The sequence below is a fragment of the Mirounga angustirostris genome, unplaced genomic scaffold (assembly GCF_029215605.1).
Source record: "Mirounga angustirostris isolate CCGP_5_RB_7025 unplaced genomic scaffold, mMirAng1.0.hap1 SCAF_7, whole genome shotgun sequence".
Classification (NCBI taxonomy): domain Eukaryota; kingdom Metazoa; phylum Chordata; class Mammalia; order Carnivora; family Phocidae; genus Mirounga; species Mirounga angustirostris.
Window position 1 is genome coordinate 118,798,146 of NW_026991715.1, and position 18,666 is coordinate 118,816,811.

Here is an 18,666-nt window from a genome sequence, read left to right on the forward strand (position 1 = left end):
GATAATATAATTGCCATAATTTCTTAGAAACTCTGTGATCCTTGGGGAGCCAATTAATCTCTTCAAGCTTTACTTTTGCTGTCTGTGAAAAAAAAAAAGATAATTATAATACTTACCTCTTAATATTATTTGACAGTTAAAATAATGTATTTAAAGCTCTTAGATTAGTTAGCTCATAATAATTTCTCATTAATTTCTGGCCATTATTATTATTTTGTATAATAAATATTTTCCCCTAGTATAGTATCTTCTGTTTCCATTTTTTCTCTGAATCCTATATTCCTTTCTCTATTCTCTTTTCAGATTATATATAAGATATTATATTATATTACATTGTATTAAACATTACATTAATATATTTTAAAGCTTTTGGGGGGTGTTTCTTATCCTTTTGTGTCTAATTCAGCCTTTTCTCTCCCATTGTAATGGACTGTTTTCCTCATTTCTGCCTTTCTGTCTTTCTCCTTTATTGTCCCTAGGCCAAAATTGTTTTCAAAAGCTGCAGAGTGATGATAAAGCATGAATTTAATAATACATGAAAGATATTAAATTGTTACAAATCACACAAAATGTTCAATAGAGAAATGTGCAATTGTCTTCGTTCCTAGTGAATTAAAATTAATAATTAAATGTGTATATAAATTAGCTGTTAACCACTTGAATTACACAAAGTTAACTAATATAATTCATTTTAACAAATTCATAAGGAGTACATGATAAGAGTGACTTGAATATTTTTAAGAAATAAATGCTTCTGTATTGCTTCAAGTTAGCACTAAAATGATTGAAAAGCAGACATCCTGACAGAGAGAAAGGGAAAACAAAGGCCTAAATGTCTCTTTACATGGATAACAAAAATTTTGAATAAGAAAAAGTCCAGGGGCTCCTGGGTGACTCAGTCCGTTGAGCTTCTGCCTTCCACTCCATGGTCCCAGGGTCCTGGGATCCAGCCTGGGGTCCGGCTTCCTGCTCAACGGGGAACCTCCTTCTCCCTCTTCCTCTGCCCTTCCTTCCCATATCCCAACCCCCACTCATGCTCACGCCCTCTCTCTCTAAAATAAACAAGATCTTTAAAAAAAATAAAAATAAAAAGATAAGAATAAAAAGTCCAAAACTCATTAGCGCTAACAGCAGAAATGAATCCATAACAGAAAATCTGAAACTGACTAAAATCACATCTAAAATGAAATTGTACAATATTATTTAATTTTTACATAGTGAGAATATGTACATACTTTGTTTTTGCTTTTAAGTCTCTACCAGTTATTTTTCTCCAAAAAGCCAGGGGCTTTGCATTCATTATCTCACTTACTCCTTGTAGTGATTGTGCAGATTTTATCTCCTTTTTTTTGTGGAGGACAACACAGACAGAGATGAAGTGGCTTCCCTAAGGTAAAACAGCTAGTGGGAAGCCCAGCAAGAATTTTACTTAAGAACTGTCTCACTCCAAAGTGTGCCCTCTTTTCACCATAGTGCAGGTTGTATAGGCCAAAGACAGGATGTTCTCCTTCAGATAATGCCCTGAAATTTTGAAAATGGAAAGTAATCAAGAACTACCTCCACAGCATCTTAGCAAAGTAGGATTTGTCCTCAGAGCTAAAGATTAGTTGAATAAGGACCTGAAATACTCCCTTGTACTTTAAATGACTTGGACACAAATGTCATTACATATTGTACCATAATTTCAATCAGGTAGTTTCATTGATGTTAAGTAATCAAAACATTTATGGATTAATACTTAAATTCAAAGTGTTTTCCTAGTTTATCTAAAGGACTTCAAGATGACTTATATACTTTATGAGCATTTTACACTTTGTTTTACTTATAAAGTTTTTTTAAAATGTACCAATAAGCACAGGTAAAAATAAGAACAATTTAGTTGAGCTGTACGTTTGATATACAGATCCATATCTTAGAAATACAACATTTTTCCAACACAAATCAAAGCAATAAGACAATAAATTTTTCTTTACAGGTGATGTTATCGAAAGCTACAACTTGGTCAAATCTAATAAAGCACTTGGATGTTGCAAGCTAATTTGCAAGAGAAACTAGGGTTATGTAAAAGGAAAGGCTGAATGGATTTTGAAGAACACAAATATTCAGATATTTTAGAAAAAAGCAAAAAGATTTTTCTCAGCAGAGCAGCTATGAGGCTTAAACTTTAACCCTGAACACAGAAAATTGTGGAATTTGTAAAATGTTTTTAATAAGCCAAAACCTGGGTTTTAGACCACTGGTCACAAAAAAATAAAAAAATAAAAATAAAATAAATTAAAGATAAGCCAGTGAAGTACATTCTGAAGGCAGCAGCCACTGGGTGTTTTTGTTTGTTTTGTTTTGACATTTAAGGGTAGGAAATTGCAATATATTCAGCTCTTGGTATCTTGGAAACCGGCAGCAGGAAAAACCACCTTAGGAAGAAAACATTTTAAGAAATACAGGGCTGACCAGTGGCAGCCGGCTGTGTAGGAGTCAACTCATGGCAAGTGTTGGTAATGCCAGAGCCAGTTAGCCAGCAGGATGCTGTGAAGATGCCTTCCATGGTGTAGGCATGTACACTGTTAAGGTTTGTTGTTGTTTTGTGAATTTCAGATTACACTTCGCTTTTCTCTGCACTGAAGTTTAACATTTTCTTTTTCCTTAGGTTACCAGGTGACTGGAGAAGAATTGTGTTTTTCCCCCTATAGTTAAACACATAACAAAACTTTCTCAGAGTTCATATGGGCAGCAGATATTAAGCACTTCTGAACTGTCCTCAGGGACAGATCCTGTTAAAAATTTTTGCTCCTCCATGAGAACTGGGAGCTTTTTATGAGTGACCACCAGACTTCATCTAAACAAGTTTGCCTATTCAAGCAGTTAAACAGAATTAACTGCAGGGAGAGATGAAGCCCTTCTTCAGGTTAGAAGGAGTGGGAGAATCTTGCTTGTCTAGCCTCAGGAAAGTAAACACCTGGTATCTACTTTCTCATTCCCACAGAATTGCAACAACAATATTCACTCATTTTTGTTTCCACACCATCAAGTTCTAAATCTTGGTTTGTCATACGCTTTGCGTGTGTTCCTTCTTCTGCCATTCCCAAACATCTGTCTGCTTCAGGTCATTATTTCATATTTAAATTTTAGATAAAGCCTCCTAGCTAATCAGCTAGCCTCCTTTCTCTCCTGACATGATTCCATGTCATACCTTCCTGTCATTAGAATCTCTTAATCGATCCATCGATCAAACAATAAAAATCAATCACATTACTTTTCTAGTCCAGCATCACAGTAATTGTAATTCATTTTCTTTATAATTTTTGTAATTCATTTTAAACTCTACAGCATGACTCAAACATGTCATCTTTCCCTGCTCCATTACTTAGCCTTTTGCGTAGTTGTTTATTTTCTCTCACTTACACGGGGTTAGATTATTCTCTCCTCTGACTCTTCTCCTCATTCTTTCTTTCCATCACTACCATCTTCATATGAAATATCTTCTACTATCTTCTCAGGTTTAACGTTACTAAATCGCTCTGTAATACTTGAAAGGATTATTTGACATCTTGATATGATTAGTAATATGTTGCCAGAAATTAACCTATAGTTATTTCATGCACTCACACCACTTATCTCCAAGGATTTAATGCATGATTTTTTAAAATTTATCAAATGATCCCATATTTGGATTTCTTAGTATTAAATAAAATACCACACAGATGGAGCTAATTAGTATTATGTGAATATAAATTATATAAGTAAGCACTTTATTGTGTAAGAATAATGTTAAGACGATACAAGCTGCTGAGAACATACACCACTGCAATTGAATTTATGATAATGACTTCATACTATTCCCTGCAACAAGAGACATGTTTAAAGGTTTGGCAAGAAAATCACAAACCACCACTCATGTGTTGTTAATTACTCATTGTGTGATAGGCATTATATGCTAGGTAACTGTAACAAAACATCAATACCATCTTCCCTGATTTCATTATGTTCACATACTAAACACCCAAACTACGTACTGTTAATGAAAATTATAAGAAATGATTCCTTGGGGTGCCTGGGTGGCTCAGCCATTAAGCATCTGCCTTTGGCTCAGGTCATGATCCCAGGGTCCTGGGATCGAGTCCCACGTCAGGCTCCCTGCTCAACAGGAAGCCTGCTTCTCCCTCTCCCTCTCCCCCTGCTTGTGTTCCCTCTCTCGATGTTTCTCTCTCTGTCAAATAAATAAATTAAATCTTTAAAAAAAAAAAAGAAAGAATTCCTTGATTTAAAACATATTTTGTCATTAGTGATACTGCAGATAATTTCCTATGAGTAACACATAAGCCAGATATGTGTGTGTATCTGTAAGTGTATATCATATATATATACATATACATATGCATATATATACACCGTATATGTACAGTATGAAAACTGTACCACGTATGTGTGTATCTGTAAGTGTATATCATATATATACATTTATATACATATATACGTATACATACATATATACATACATATATACACACACACACATATATGTACAGTATGAAAACAATGAAAATGTTTTTCAGGGTAGAGAGTAGTAGTAGAAATTATTCTTCTATTGAATTATTGGTTTAATCTAAATAAATGTGTCTATTAATGAAGACCTAAAATACTGAGAGGACATGTCTGTCTGTTTTTAGCATAAATTTGCAACATTGTCAGCAATAAAGAAAGTGAAGATATGTATACTGAGAATATGTTAAGGTTTATTAAAGAAAACAAATCTTCAAATGCAGTTGGGGGAATAGTGTAATAGTATTATAAATTAATAGTAGCATTCCATGCCATCTGACTAGTGAAAGTAACATTTTTCTCAAAAACTATGGAATATTTTGGTAAATTTGTTTATGAAGAGTGTTGAGTTTTTTATTATTATTATTATTATGTTCAGTTATCCAGCATATAGTAGTACATCATTTGTTTTTGATGTAGTGATTCATTAGTTGCATATAACACCCAGTGGTCATCACAACACGTGCCCTCCTAATACCCATCACCCAGTTACCCCATCCCCCCTTCTGTAACCCTCAGTTTGTTTCCCAGAGTGTTGAGTTTTTGTTGTTATTGTTTGTTTGTTTTTCCCTCTAACTTTTGATTCTGAATCTTAAGTGACCTTATCTTGAAGATAAATGTCAACTTCCTAATTTCTATAGAAGGCACTTGGTTTCTATAGAAGGCACTTTGTTTCTTTGTGTATTTTTAAAAGCAAAGCAATATGTTGAGGTAATTCTTAATCACAAATTTAATGTTCTTATCCTTTTAAAGTAAATCAGTAGTTTTTATGGAGTACTTTTTATGAGCAATGAACTTGGCAAGGTCAGAGAAGTAAGTATGTGATAGACAAAGCTCTTTCTGTCAAAGAAGTTTACTTGGGAAGACGAGAGAAAAATAAAATTATACACTTTAAAGAAAATCCCAACACTGTAGTTGAAGATATTTTGGAATCCAGGCAATCAGAAACTCTTCACTGAACCTCTCTCACCCTGGGATAAGTCCTGCCAGATGATGGTGAGCTAGTGAGACGGGAGGTACAAATGTGTTACCAAGTGATTTTACTAATGAAAATTGTTACAGCAGTTCTAAGGAAATATCGGCAAGGAAGTGATAAAAATTGAACTGAATTTTGAAGAATGGATAGAATTTAAATCTGTAGAAAGGAGAAGAGCCTCCCATGCATGTAGAATATAGTGAACAAGAATACTCCTTGGGAGGAACTCTGATACAGGAAAGTCCATGGATTGTTTGGGGAGAAGCAGGAGTTTGGTTGTGGTGGAGTTTCTGGAGAAGGACTGAGAGAAAGTTAAAAAGTTAGAAAAGTTAACTGAGATCTGATTGTGAGGGACTTTGAATGCTGGGCTGAAAGAAGCTGAATTTAGGAGATTGCCACTGAAAGGTTTTTGTCTCTTACTATTCAACCATATGTAATAATCAGTGCCTAGTCCCCTCTGTGAGCTTGATGTTTCTCCCATTAATATCCCAGCAACGCAAAAGAGGCTAGAAGGTAACTGAAAGAGTTTGAATGGCAGAGTTGTAAAAGGGGTGGCATATTTGATTGATACATATTTTTCTAAGCTGATAAATTATGGGGAAGAAAGGAAAATCTGCTGAATTTGGAAGGTTTTCTGGAGAGGTTGATTATTTTTAAAAAAGTGAGCCTAAAAAATATTTATGAGCTAGACATTGGACCTTTAGCAAGTTTAACTTGGGCTGTGTACATAGGTATCTCCAACTGAAAATGGAATGTCAACTTCCTAATTTCTATAGAAGGCACTTGGTTTCTATAGAAGGCACTTGGTCTGTCTACACTTACACATATGTGGGTATATTTACTTAATAACTGTAAATTAGAAAATTGACACTCAACATTGAAATCTGTATTTTTCAGTTCTTTGCCTTTAAATAACAGTTGTAAAAACAAATGTATCTCAACAGTTCATTTTTCAAAACACACTGTTCGGTTTTCATTTTTTTTAACTTAATGAAAAGGTTAATAAGCTGGGTGTTGTTTTATAGGATATGCTTCCTTCACTCACTATGTTGTTGACATATTCATCCATGTTATTGCATGTTGCTGCAAAGCACTCATTTTCAATGCAGTATAATATTCCATAGTGTGTGTATACTGTTGCCAATTTTTTTGCTGTTAAAAGCCATGCTGCTGTGAACATTTTTCTTTACACACATACCTGTGCAAGAGTTTCTCTTGGGTATTTAACTGTAAATGGACAAGTTGTAGATTAAGTAAATCTCATGAATTAAAACAAGTTACCTATGACTTTCAGAATTAGAAATTAAAACCCTGTGTGCTTTTAGCACAGTCCTGGTAAATTTTGAGGAGTGGGTTGAATACAAGATAAGGTAGGGGAAGGAAGGCTTATTGGGACATCGGAGTAGAGTTCTGACCTTAGTGTTATAAGGAGCACGGAGTATGCGTGTGTGTGTGTGTGTGTGTGTGTGTGTAACTTAATGCTAATGTTTTGCTATGAGTTAAAGAGACATACAACTTTATGTTATAGAAAGTCACAGGAGTGCATTAGATAAGGTCTACCAGATGATAAATTGAAAGATAGGCCATCCAAGTCTGGGGTGCCACTTCCATGATGTTATCAGCGCCCCCCCTCCATTTGCCGTAAGATGCAACTGCTGCTGTCACAGTCAGGAACGCTTCCCAACCTCAGCCATCAAGTCCACATTTCAGGTGAGAAGAGAAAAGCCAAATGGCAGAAAAGGCAACCCCAATTGGGACATCCCTTATGTTTCCAGAAACCCCACCCAGTAACTTTGACTTTTACCTCATTGAGTAATGAATCACTTGGCTGCCCCATTCTTCTAAAAAGTATAAATAATCTATTTTATTATGCTGACCATACTGCCACCCCAAATCTTTGGGCATTCTGTAAGGAAAAGGGGATGGATATTGATAAAGCAGTGTGCCCCAGGATACAAGAAGGGTGTGATATAAAAGACATCAATTTTCTTATAATCAGATTACTTCTGTGTCTAAAATAATAGAAAGATTAATTTTAGATGCAAAAATAAACCTTAGTTCCAGAAGTCCAAATTTTCTTTTTTAAAATGAAAAGATACCTAGAGAAGGTAAATGACTTTCTTAGGTTCATAAAATTATTAGTGACTGATCTCTTGAGCTGACATTTCTTGACTCTCAGGAAAGTTTATTTCTGTATCTCCATGTGTTTCTTCTCTATCTAAAGCACTATACAGGTAGGGTTGCCACAGGAACGGATGACTTTCTGAAGTTACAAAGTAGGGGAAGGTTTTAAAAAGGGGATGATTTCTAGTTCTGTGAAAACTGCTGTTGCTATTTTGATAGGGATTATATTAAATCTGAAGATTGCTTCGAGTAGTATGGAAATTTTAACAATATTGGTTCTCCCAATCCATGAGCATGGAATATCTTTCTATTTGTTTGTATCATCTTCAGTTTCTTTCATAAATGTTTTATACTTTTCAAAGTACAGGTCTTTTACCTCTTTGGTTAAGTTTATTCCTACATTTTTTTTTTTTATTCCTACATTTTTTATCCTTCTTGGTACAATTGTAAATGGGACTGTTTTCTTAATTTCTCTTTCTGTTACTTCACTATTAGTGTATAGAAAAGCAACAGATTTCTGTATACTAATTTTATATTCTGTGACTTTACTGAATTCATTTATCAGGTATAGTAGTTTTTTGGGGAGTCTTTAAGGTTTTCTATACATAGTATCATGTCATCTGCAAATAGTGAAAATCTTACTTCTTCCTTACCAATGGATGCCTTTTAATTTCTCTTTCTTGTCTAATTGCTGTGGCTAGGACTTCCAGTACTATTTTGATTAACAGTGGTGAGAGTGGACATTCTTGTCTTGTTCCAGATCTTAGAGGGAAAGCCCTCAGTTTTTCACCATTAAATATGTTCACTGTAAGTGTTTCGTATATGGCCTTTATTATGTTGAAATATGTACCTGCTAAACCTACTTTGTTGAGAGTTTTTATCATGAATGGATGTGGTACTTTGTCAGATGCTTTTTCTACATCTATTAAAATGAACATATGGTTTTTATCCTTTCTCTTGTTAATGTGATATATCACATCAATTGATTTGTGAATGTCAAATCACCTTTGTATCCCTGGAATGAGTCCCACTTGATCGTGGTGAATGATTTTTTTAATGTATTGCTGGATTCAGTTTGCTGATACTTTGTTGAGGATTTTTGCATCAATGTTCATCAGAGATATTGGCCTGTAGTTCTCTTTATTTGTGGTGTCTTTATCTGGTTTTGCTATCGGGGTAATACTGACCTCATATCTATCCTTCCTCTTCTATTTTTTGGAATAGTTTGAGAAGAATAGGTATTTACTCTTCTTCAAGTGTTTGGTAGAATCCAAGCTGGTACAGCCACTATGGAAAATAGTATGAAGGTTCCTCAAAAAGTTAAAAATAGAATTACCATTTGATCCAATAATTCCACTACATTTTCCCAAAGAAAATGAAAACCCTACTTCAAAAAGATATGTGATCCCTATGTTTATTGCAGCAATTTACAATAACAAATATATGGAAGCAACCCAAATGTTTATCCTTAGATAAATGGATAAAAAAGATATATGGTAGAATATTACTCAGTTATAAAAAAAGGATGAAATTTTGCCATTTGCAACAACATGGATGGATCTAGAGGATATAATGCTAAGTGAAATAAGTCAGTTAGAGAAAGACAAATGATTTCACTCATATGCAGAATTTAAGAAACAAAACAAAATAGACTCTTAAATATAGAGAACAAACTGATAGCTGCAAGAGGGGAGGTGAATGGGGGGATGGGGGGAGTAGGTGAAGGAGATAAAGAGTACACTTATCATGATGAGCACTGAATAATGCATAGAGTTGTGGAATCATTATATTGTATGCCTGAAACTAACATAACATTGTATATTATACTTGAATAAATGTTTTAATAATTTAATTATTAATTAATTTAATAATTAAAAAAATCAAAAAAGGATTATTTACCAGGTTGTGAGTGAGATATTCGTGACCACAGGGGATAGCAGGGTGCCCAGGGATAGTTATCACAGAACGGTTACCAACACCGAAAGTCAGAAAAGGGGGTCTCTTAAAGATGGGGCTGCATTGAAAGGAGTAATTCCCTTTAACAGAAAACATAGCCAACTCACTCTTTTCAAAGGGGAAGCTCAAAATACTGACTACATTCTCCTTCTTCCCTTGCATCTATGTCAGATGACTGAATCCAACTGGAAGTCAGAGGCATGGGATCCTGTTAACTGTAATCTATAGGGGTCAGTTTCCCGGGTAAAGAGTGGGGTAAAGAGGGGTGAAGGACAGACATGGAGGGAAAGATTTCTAGTATGATAGCTTATTCTGAGGCCTCCAATAGAAACACTTGCTCACTTACTCAAATATCTTAGGGGACTTCTGGTACTTTATTGCTCAACATCCTAGTTCCTGGCACTCCTTTGGGCTCCTGATTAGCATTCTGATGTTCACTTCTTCCTCTCATTCCCCATGGTTTGAATGTATCAGCCTCTCTCATAAGATACTAATTCCCTGCATCCAAAGTACCTCTCATTAACTACTTGCAAGTAGTGGATAAACAACATCCCCTTGGCAAACTGTTCCAGTGTTTCCACGAAACTCTCCCATTCTAGTACCTATGCCTTGGTTCTTTCAGGATATGAAATAATAGCTTATAGTCCTTTAAGTTTGTTCAACAAAGGAAGCTTGTATAGTGTCGCAGTGTGCCCCACTATCAGCTCCCCGAAACAAGGCACATAATATTTGGTACTTTTAAGCAAGCCCAGTCTGACACAATATGATATTCATCCTAAATTCCTGTAAGTGTTGGAGAGGATACCTGTCAAAAACATAAATTCTTGGGCGCCTGGGTGGCTCAGTTGGTTAAGCGACTGCCTTCAGCTCAGGTCATGATCCTGGAGTCTCAGGATCGAGTCCCGCATCGGGCTCCCTGCTCGGCAGGGAGCCTGCTTCTCCCTCTGACCCTACCCCCTCTCATGTGCTCTTTGTCTCTCTCATTCTCTCTGTCTCAAATAAATAAATAAAATCTTTAAAACAAACAAACAAACAAAAAAAAAAAACCATAAATTCTTCATCATTAATGTTTCTCGATACAAAAGGATGTATATGCAAAAGGAGAACATGCACTATTCACTTTCTAATATTCTGTGATGAAGATAAGTCACCCCAATGTAAATGTGCAGTTTGTGCTTTGGTAATACTCCTGGGTTGGGTTATGTCAGTGGCATAGAGAATTAGGTATAAATCTCCAAATTATAATAAAGTGCTTGTACAGAAAGGTATTAGCTTTCTACAGGCAAACTGCCTCGATTTATAACTCCTGCTCAAAGAAGCAATTCCCAGATGGCTTTTGTCCATAAGCATAGTATTTGCTTCCATTTCCACAGTTGTGTTTGCTTTCTGTTCCCACATCTGTGTTAATCTCAGGACCCAGCTGTTGACAGTTATATTGATTTAATCAGCATCAGAGTCTAACTGGAAACTTACTATTATTTTCCTCATGGGCTTGCCAGCCTAAACATAATGACCTTTTTCCTACTATAATGCCATTTAGAAAAGATCAGATTGCTTGGTTTTGAAAGCTGCTTGCAAAACAATATTAAGTAGATTAGAAGTCCATTAATGCTATCAGCATTATTTTTTAGCTCAAACTCTGTGATAGGTGATTGCCCTCATTTTATATACACATAAATATTATACATATAAATTTAACGATATATTAAAATAGGTAGAAACACGTATTGTTTAATCTTTATGTTTACATATATTGTTGAATAAATATCATTTGATGAATATGTTTTCTCACCTTATATTGCTTGTATTTTAGCAGAGTATATTATAGTCACTTTTTCCTTGATCATTCTAAATATGGCAAGACAGGATTAAAAGATAAATGAAAAATGTGATTTTATTTATTCATAAAATCCATTCTCAGACCCTTTTTTTTTTCTAAGATGTAATTCTTAGAAAAATTCTTCAGAATTTTGGGGCCCCCACTTTCCCATATGTAAACTCGTGTGGTGATAATTCTATATGCCATTCTAATAAGAGACATTCCATGTCTGTCTCCAACCTTGTCAACCTTACTTTGTAAAAATATATACCTCAGTATATTTAGAACTTCTACTTTTTTCCTTAGTATTTGTCCAGTGGTCTAAATGAGATTTTGAAATCTGCCTGACATATTTGTTGTTGTTCCTCTTGCTTTTGGTTTCTTTTCTGGGAGGTGTTTGGAGGATTGAAATTTTCCACCATGAAGTCATACACCTTAGCATGACCTTGATTTTTTTTTTTCTCTGCACTAATGAGACCCTGGGTAGCTCTTATTTAAGGAAACTGCTTTTGTCTGCTTGGCCATATTAAATCGATCCTAGCTGACTATGGGTAACCTATTGTTTCATTTATTTACATTTTGAGTACATTCAAAAGGACTTGAGAAAAATTCTTAGTTTTATTTTGGGTGTCACGATTAAGAAGATTACATTATTCTTTCCAGTCACCTGCTGGAGGCAATGACCTTGTATATATTTTAGCAATGAAATTGGATATAACATGATCACTTTCTCTGCAATAGCTATGACATGACGAAACAGCAGTTTAAAGGTCAAATACTACAAGACCTAGTAAACACAAACTATAGATTCTGTCCTTAACTCTGACCTTGACCTAACTTAGTGCCAAATACTGATTTAAAAAATGGCTCCTCTGATAACTACTGTGTGATTTTTCCAGATAATAATATATTGCAGAAACGTTTACATTAAGATAGTCAGAAAAGTTAATTATTAGTGGCAATTTGTTTAATACTAAATTATGAGTAGCCACTTAATACCTCAAGCCATCCATCAGAAATAGTCAATTCGCTAATATTTAATGCCTGACACTGCACTAAGAGAAAACCACATTTGGATGTTCTCATTACCTACTGAGTTTTGAGTCCTATGCAATGTTGACTAGCTCAGGGTTGTTGGCAAAGCACACTCAAACTTTATTATATTTAAATGTGTTCTCTTTTATTTGGTCCCTACCTGGGGAAGGATTCTGGGAAGCCCAGAAAATTCTAAAATTTGGCAACACAGGGTTTTGCATTGCCATTACCCTTTTTAATGAGTTGGGGGTGGTGAGGAATAGTAAGAAAAAGATGACTCAGTGTCCCCTACTCACCAAGGATTCATTACTTATTCTAATATGGAGAAACTTCCACCACTTTTATTCTGTATCCTAAAGAGAACATTGGAGTATATTGAGAATAATCATATTCGATTGATTATATTTCAGAAAGCAAAATCGTGTTTTTCGTTGTTTTGTTTTTGTATACACAAGAATGATGGGAGGCTAAATAAGAACACCATATAAATACTACTGCACATTTATATATGGGCCATGCAGGCTCCCCTCATAAGACCTCTAAGAACTGTTTTCACTAGGCTGGTCACATTTCCACTTGTGATCACGGACCACATTTGTTACCTCCAATGTCAATGTTAGATGTGTCATCCTCATCTAAGGCAACCAACGCAACTTCTGTTAGGTTGTTGTCAGTTGATGTATATTGGGTATGTGTTCCATCTTTGGTTCCTGACGAAAATATGTAAATGATGATATTTGCGCTATTAGAGTGGTGTTTCAAATTTAACTCTCAGCACTTTGAGTCCAGAAAAGCAGAAGTATATCATTGTGAAAGGACATTTGCCTTCCTCCCAGGAGAAAACAAGTGAGGAGAAAACTATATGAAAGCATGTCTGAAAATTAGCAAGGATGCTAATCCCCTGATAAGGCACTCATGAAGGAAAGCATACCTAATAAACTTGAAATATTTTATATTATTTCAGTTTTAAAATCAGCATTTAAATACATGATGAGTTATTTATACCATCTGCTATACAGATATCAATGAGAGAATAGTTGATCAAACTGCTAAGGACATCTGTTCCATTTTATTAAAATTAAAGTTCATATTTCACAGTGGAAATACCCTGAACCTTAATGAGAGATCCTGGTTTTCTTTGTAGTTCAAGGGAAGGTACTGCCTTTTCTACTTCCAACACAATTCAATGTAGCTATGGTAACATTATAGAACAGCCTATACTCGAATACTGTTATTCTCAGTTAAATGTTTTTCCTAGATTTCATTAGTATCAGTCACTACTGGATGTTTGTGATACAAAGATGGTTAGGATATGGTCCCTGCTTTTAGGGAGCTTTGGTTATACTGCTGAAGACAAATAAGCAGATGGTACAATGCAATCACATGATAAATGGAAGCATAAGTCCTTGGGTTGCATAGATGAGACGCTGGGCCCAGCTGGGAGGGCTGACTTGGACGGATGAAGGTGGATATTTGAGAATGTTACAAAGTGATTTGCATCTTGAAAGACTAGCTGAAATGGCCAGGCAGAGAGGAAGGAGGTCAGAATGCATACTGAGTAAGAGAAAGCTACCTATGTAAAGGCGTGGAGGAGAATGAATTGTCTTATTTGGGGAACTGCAAGTGATTCCAGGTGGCAAGAGCAGTCTGGGATTTTGTATAGGAGTTAGGAGAGTTAAAGAGTGTTGCTGAAGGGCCAGGGAGTGGCTGCATGGTGACCAGCTTGTTGTGATTATCTTGGTAGGTTTGACTTACTCTTGAGGCTATGAGAAAACTAAGCATGGATTGGACTTGTTGCTGGCTGTTCCAAAGAACAGACTGGAAAGGAATTAAAGTAGATGAGGTAAATTGTAATTTGTGCTATAATTTGTAGTAATCCAGACAAGGAAAATGCCAGAAAGTTTAAGTGTTTTTCATTGGGATTAAAAAAGAGGAGCTCTAGTGCTCACTTTGGGAGAAATACGTAGTAAAATTGGAACTATGCAGAGATTAGCATGGTCCCTGCACAAGGATGACATGCAAACGTGTGAAGTATTCCTTATATTTTTGTAACTATGTGGGCTGGTGGATGTTAATTATACTTTTTGTGGTGATCACTTTGCAACATATATATATATATATTGCATTGCCTAGTATATAGGCATATACACATATATGTATCAAATCATTTTGTTTTACATCTTAAATTAATACAACATTATATGTCAATTATATCTCAATAAAACTGGCAGAAAAGGGAGCTCTATTTGTCTATTCAAAAGAGAAATAAAAACGAAAATAAACCCTATACAGCTTTAGAAATAAAAGAGCAGAATCAAAATCCAGGGATGGTGAAAGAGCAGAAGGGTCAGTTTAATATTAACCACTGCTTATAAGATGATAGGATCTTATAGTATAATATTATTGAGTTATAACATATTTTTGATCGCAGAAGTGTAAGTTGGTTTTAGAAAACCTTGGAAGGAAAACAACTGGCCTCAGAGTAATTAAGGGTCACAATCAAGGAAGAAGTGCACTGAAGATAGGCATGGTTATTATGGAGGCCAAGTCATTTTCCGTAGTATAAACCTGTGATAATATAAACAACCAAAAGCAGGGCCTCAAGCCAAGTGACACGTGTTAAAACACAAAATTCAAATGAGTGAATTTGAAGATCAAATTGGCTTTATTAAAGGATTCACAAATCGGCAGCATCCCATCTACAAGTAGAGGGGAACTCTAAGGAGTTGTACAGAATGGAAGATTTTTACTGGAAAGAGGGTGGGGCAAGAAAGCGATTAGCAAAAGAAAAGGATTGTTACAGACAACTTTGCTTTCCCTGAGGTGAAGTGGAGGGGATCTTATCATGCAAATTACTCCCTCTACCTTTGAGGGCTGGAGAGCGCCCCTGCCAGACTCATTGGAGCCTATCAGAATATTCCTGACTGATTAAGACTGCATTTCTGGGGGAGACTGAAACTGCAGTTAAACTAGGTATTGAGCCCAGATTTGAGAACTTGGCCTAAATGACACCATTTTGGGTCTTTGGTTTTCTTTTTAACACACTGTGAGATGTCCTAAAGGGAAATACTGGGCAGGGAAGGGGAGACAATAGAAGGATTCTTTTCAATAGTTGTTCTTTGTGTACATTTGTTGGTTGTTTTGTGATAAACAGGTACTTGCAAGACTGCTAACCTGAGAACTATTTAGGGGGTAAAGTAGAAGCAGATACTGCTTAGATGCTCTTCTGCCTGGATGCTTTGGGGTCTCACAGTGGAGGGAAGGGAAAGTATGACATGGAATCAGTTAAGTGATACCAACTGAGATGGGGGGGGGTTCAGGGACAATAGGGCTTATTGATGGTAAATTCCGGTTAGATGAATTTAGTTTGGACACAGAGTTTGGCACATCAGTTTAAAGCCGAGTAGGGGACATCCTAGTAGACAGTTAGGATTAGAGGTCAGGAGAGTGGTCTGTTTTATTTTGATGAATCATACTCAACTCTGTTCACCTAAATAATTGAAGGTAAACTAGATTTGTTTGGGGTTTGTGGCTTGTTTTATGTGAAGGAGCAGCATAGAAGAGGGCGACGAGATTAACAGATAACTAAATTCTTCATTGGAGTGAGACTGGTCATAGCTCACTCAATAGTGGATAAGAATATATTTAAAAAACACCTATCTCAGTCTAGTGAATGGCATCAGAACCCATGTGATGCCTTTAGATTTGTACTTTGATGGGATAACAATGGTTGTTGGGTTTGAAGGTTTGTTTTCTTGAACTTCTTTACTTTTCAAATGGTCCATTTTATTAACAGAATATACTACAAAGCTCAGTTATTTCTCTTAAATTTTGAAGACAACGTGTTGGGCTTTGAGATACTTTAATCCTTTTCGGTTTAGCTTTAATCCCTTGTATTCTATGTTCATAGGGATGTTTTGGGTCATTAGCTTCCTGAAAGAGAGAACTTTCCCTGAATCTATTTTATTAAGATTTATTCTAGAGGGTAGATTATTGCCTTTGAAAATGCCTTAGTTCACTACCTAATTTGTCTTTTAAAATGTCTTAGTGTGTGTAAAATAATGTTTTATTCCTATATGGGTAATGCCATCAAGATCACTACTTTAACCCAATTTTCCTGCCCCTTCTTACTCCTATGATTATATTACCATCTAAATACTAAATCGTCTTCTCCTTTTTTTTCTACCTCTAATATTTCTCTACCTAAACTTTGTCGAAAACACCCACCCATTTTACTTATGAAATTTGCTCCTACATGGTGTAGCTTACAAACTTTGGAGAAAATATATAATAAGAATCAAATATGAATATCTTAGGATTCTCAGACAACCATGCCATTATCATTGTGTAGCACTGACTAATAATAATAACAGTAATACTGTCATTTATACTTTAATGGCACCTATTGGCTTACTAATAATGTAATATATTTTACCTTTTCCAGTAAAGCTACCCTATATTTCAAGAGTGTTGATGTCAAGTAAATTTATAGACATACCTAAAATTAAAAGATTTTATTTTTTTCTTCCTGATTTATTTTTTTTTTTCAGATTTTCTGAATTTAGTTTATTGTCCAAAGTCATGGTTTATATAATCTGATAAGAAATATACCTTAGGGTACTCCATAAAGTGAAAGGACAAGCAAAGTTATTAGTCAAGGAAATATATAATGGTAATGACAATATTTTATTTCTTATCATATTAAAGTCTATCTTTTTTATCTGTTATACCAACATCCAACATCTTACACTGGCTATCTGGGTAAAGTAAATGGCATTATAAAATTTTTTATATAAACATATATAAGAACGTTGCTATATATAGTAGATATGCTTTCCCTAAAGAATATTTCACATTCTTTATACTATGCCATGTTTTTCATCTTGCTGATAATTACTGCATTAATGCAAAATAAAGTATGCTTACCTAAATTCTGTATCTTCTTTTGAATCATTATTTGAAAATACAGGCACAATTAGAAAACCACACAAAAATTTCTGGAAAGCCAAAGACATTTTTCTACATGACACAGAATGTCTTAATTCTACCATTGTCTTTCAATACTCAGGCGTTTTTTAAAATTATTTATTTATTTGAGAGAGAGAGAAAGAATGGGAAGGTAGAGGGTAAGGGAGAGAGAAACTCTAAGCCAACTCCTAGCTGAGCATGGAGCCCGACTCCATGCGGCTCGATCTCATAACCCTGAAATCATGATCTAAGCCAAAACCAAGAGTTGGGCACCTAATAGAATGTGCCACACAGGCTCCCCCCATGCCTTTTATAATAGAGAATTATTGAGAATTTAGCTATCTCACAGACACTTATTATTTATTTTATTTGACAAGTATCTATATAGCATTTACTCTGTGCCAGTTGCTATTCTAAGTGTTTCTTAAGTATGAGGTTAATAGTTTTATTAGCATATCTATTCTATAGGCGAGGATACTAATGCATAGAGTTTATTTAAGTCATTTGCCCAAGTGCCAAAAAAAGGCATAGTATTTATATAGATATATAAGATGCAAATTAAACTATGCCTGAAAACTGGAAAAAGCTAAATGGAGTGAAGGTTAAACACTTTTGTTCTATGCATTTATATTTATTCCTCTTTAGGCCAATTACCTTATTAAGTTACATAATATTTTTAGCATTTTGGTGAATTTTTTAAAATTTTATTTTATTATGTTATGTTAGTCACCATACATTACATCATTAGTTTTTGATGTAGTGTTCCATGATTCATTGTTTGTGTATAACACCCAGTGCTCCATGCAGTACGTACCCTCCTTAATACTCATCACCAGGCTAACCCATCCTCCCACCCCCATCCCCTCTAGAACCCTCAGTTTGTTTCTCAGAGTCCATAGTCTCTCATGGTTAGTCTCCCCCTCTGATTTCCCCCACTTCATTTTTCCCTTCTTACTATCTTCCTTTTTTTTTTTTTTTTAACATATGATGTATTATTTGTTTCAGAGGTACAGGTCTGTGATTCATCAGTCTCACACAATTCACAGCACTCACCATAGCACATACCCTCCCCAATGTCTATCACCCAACCACCCCATCCCTCCCACCCCCCACCACTTCAGCAACCCTCAGTTGTTTCCTGAGATTAAGAATTCCTCGTATCAGTGAGATCATATGATACTTGTCTTTCTCTGATTGACTTATTTCGCTTAGCATAATACCCTCTAGTTCCATCCACGTCATTGCAAAT

The 18,666-nt window shown here is 35.3% G+C and overlaps 1 protein-coding gene and 1 non-coding gene across 3 annotated transcripts in view; both read left to right on the plus strand.

Moving 5' to 3' along the window:
- The window catches only part of HCN1 (hyperpolarization activated cyclic nucleotide gated potassium channel 1), a 402,641-nt gene that overhangs the window by 244,960 nt on the left and 139,015 nt on the right, over positions 1-18,666 (plus strand). The gene's annotated exons all lie outside the window — the stretch shown is intronic.
- LOC123836456 (U6 spliceosomal RNA) lies at positions 14,394-14,495 on the plus strand. Its single transcript, XR_006788967.1, has one exon. It is a non-coding gene; the product is annotated as a U6 spliceosomal RNA (small nuclear RNA).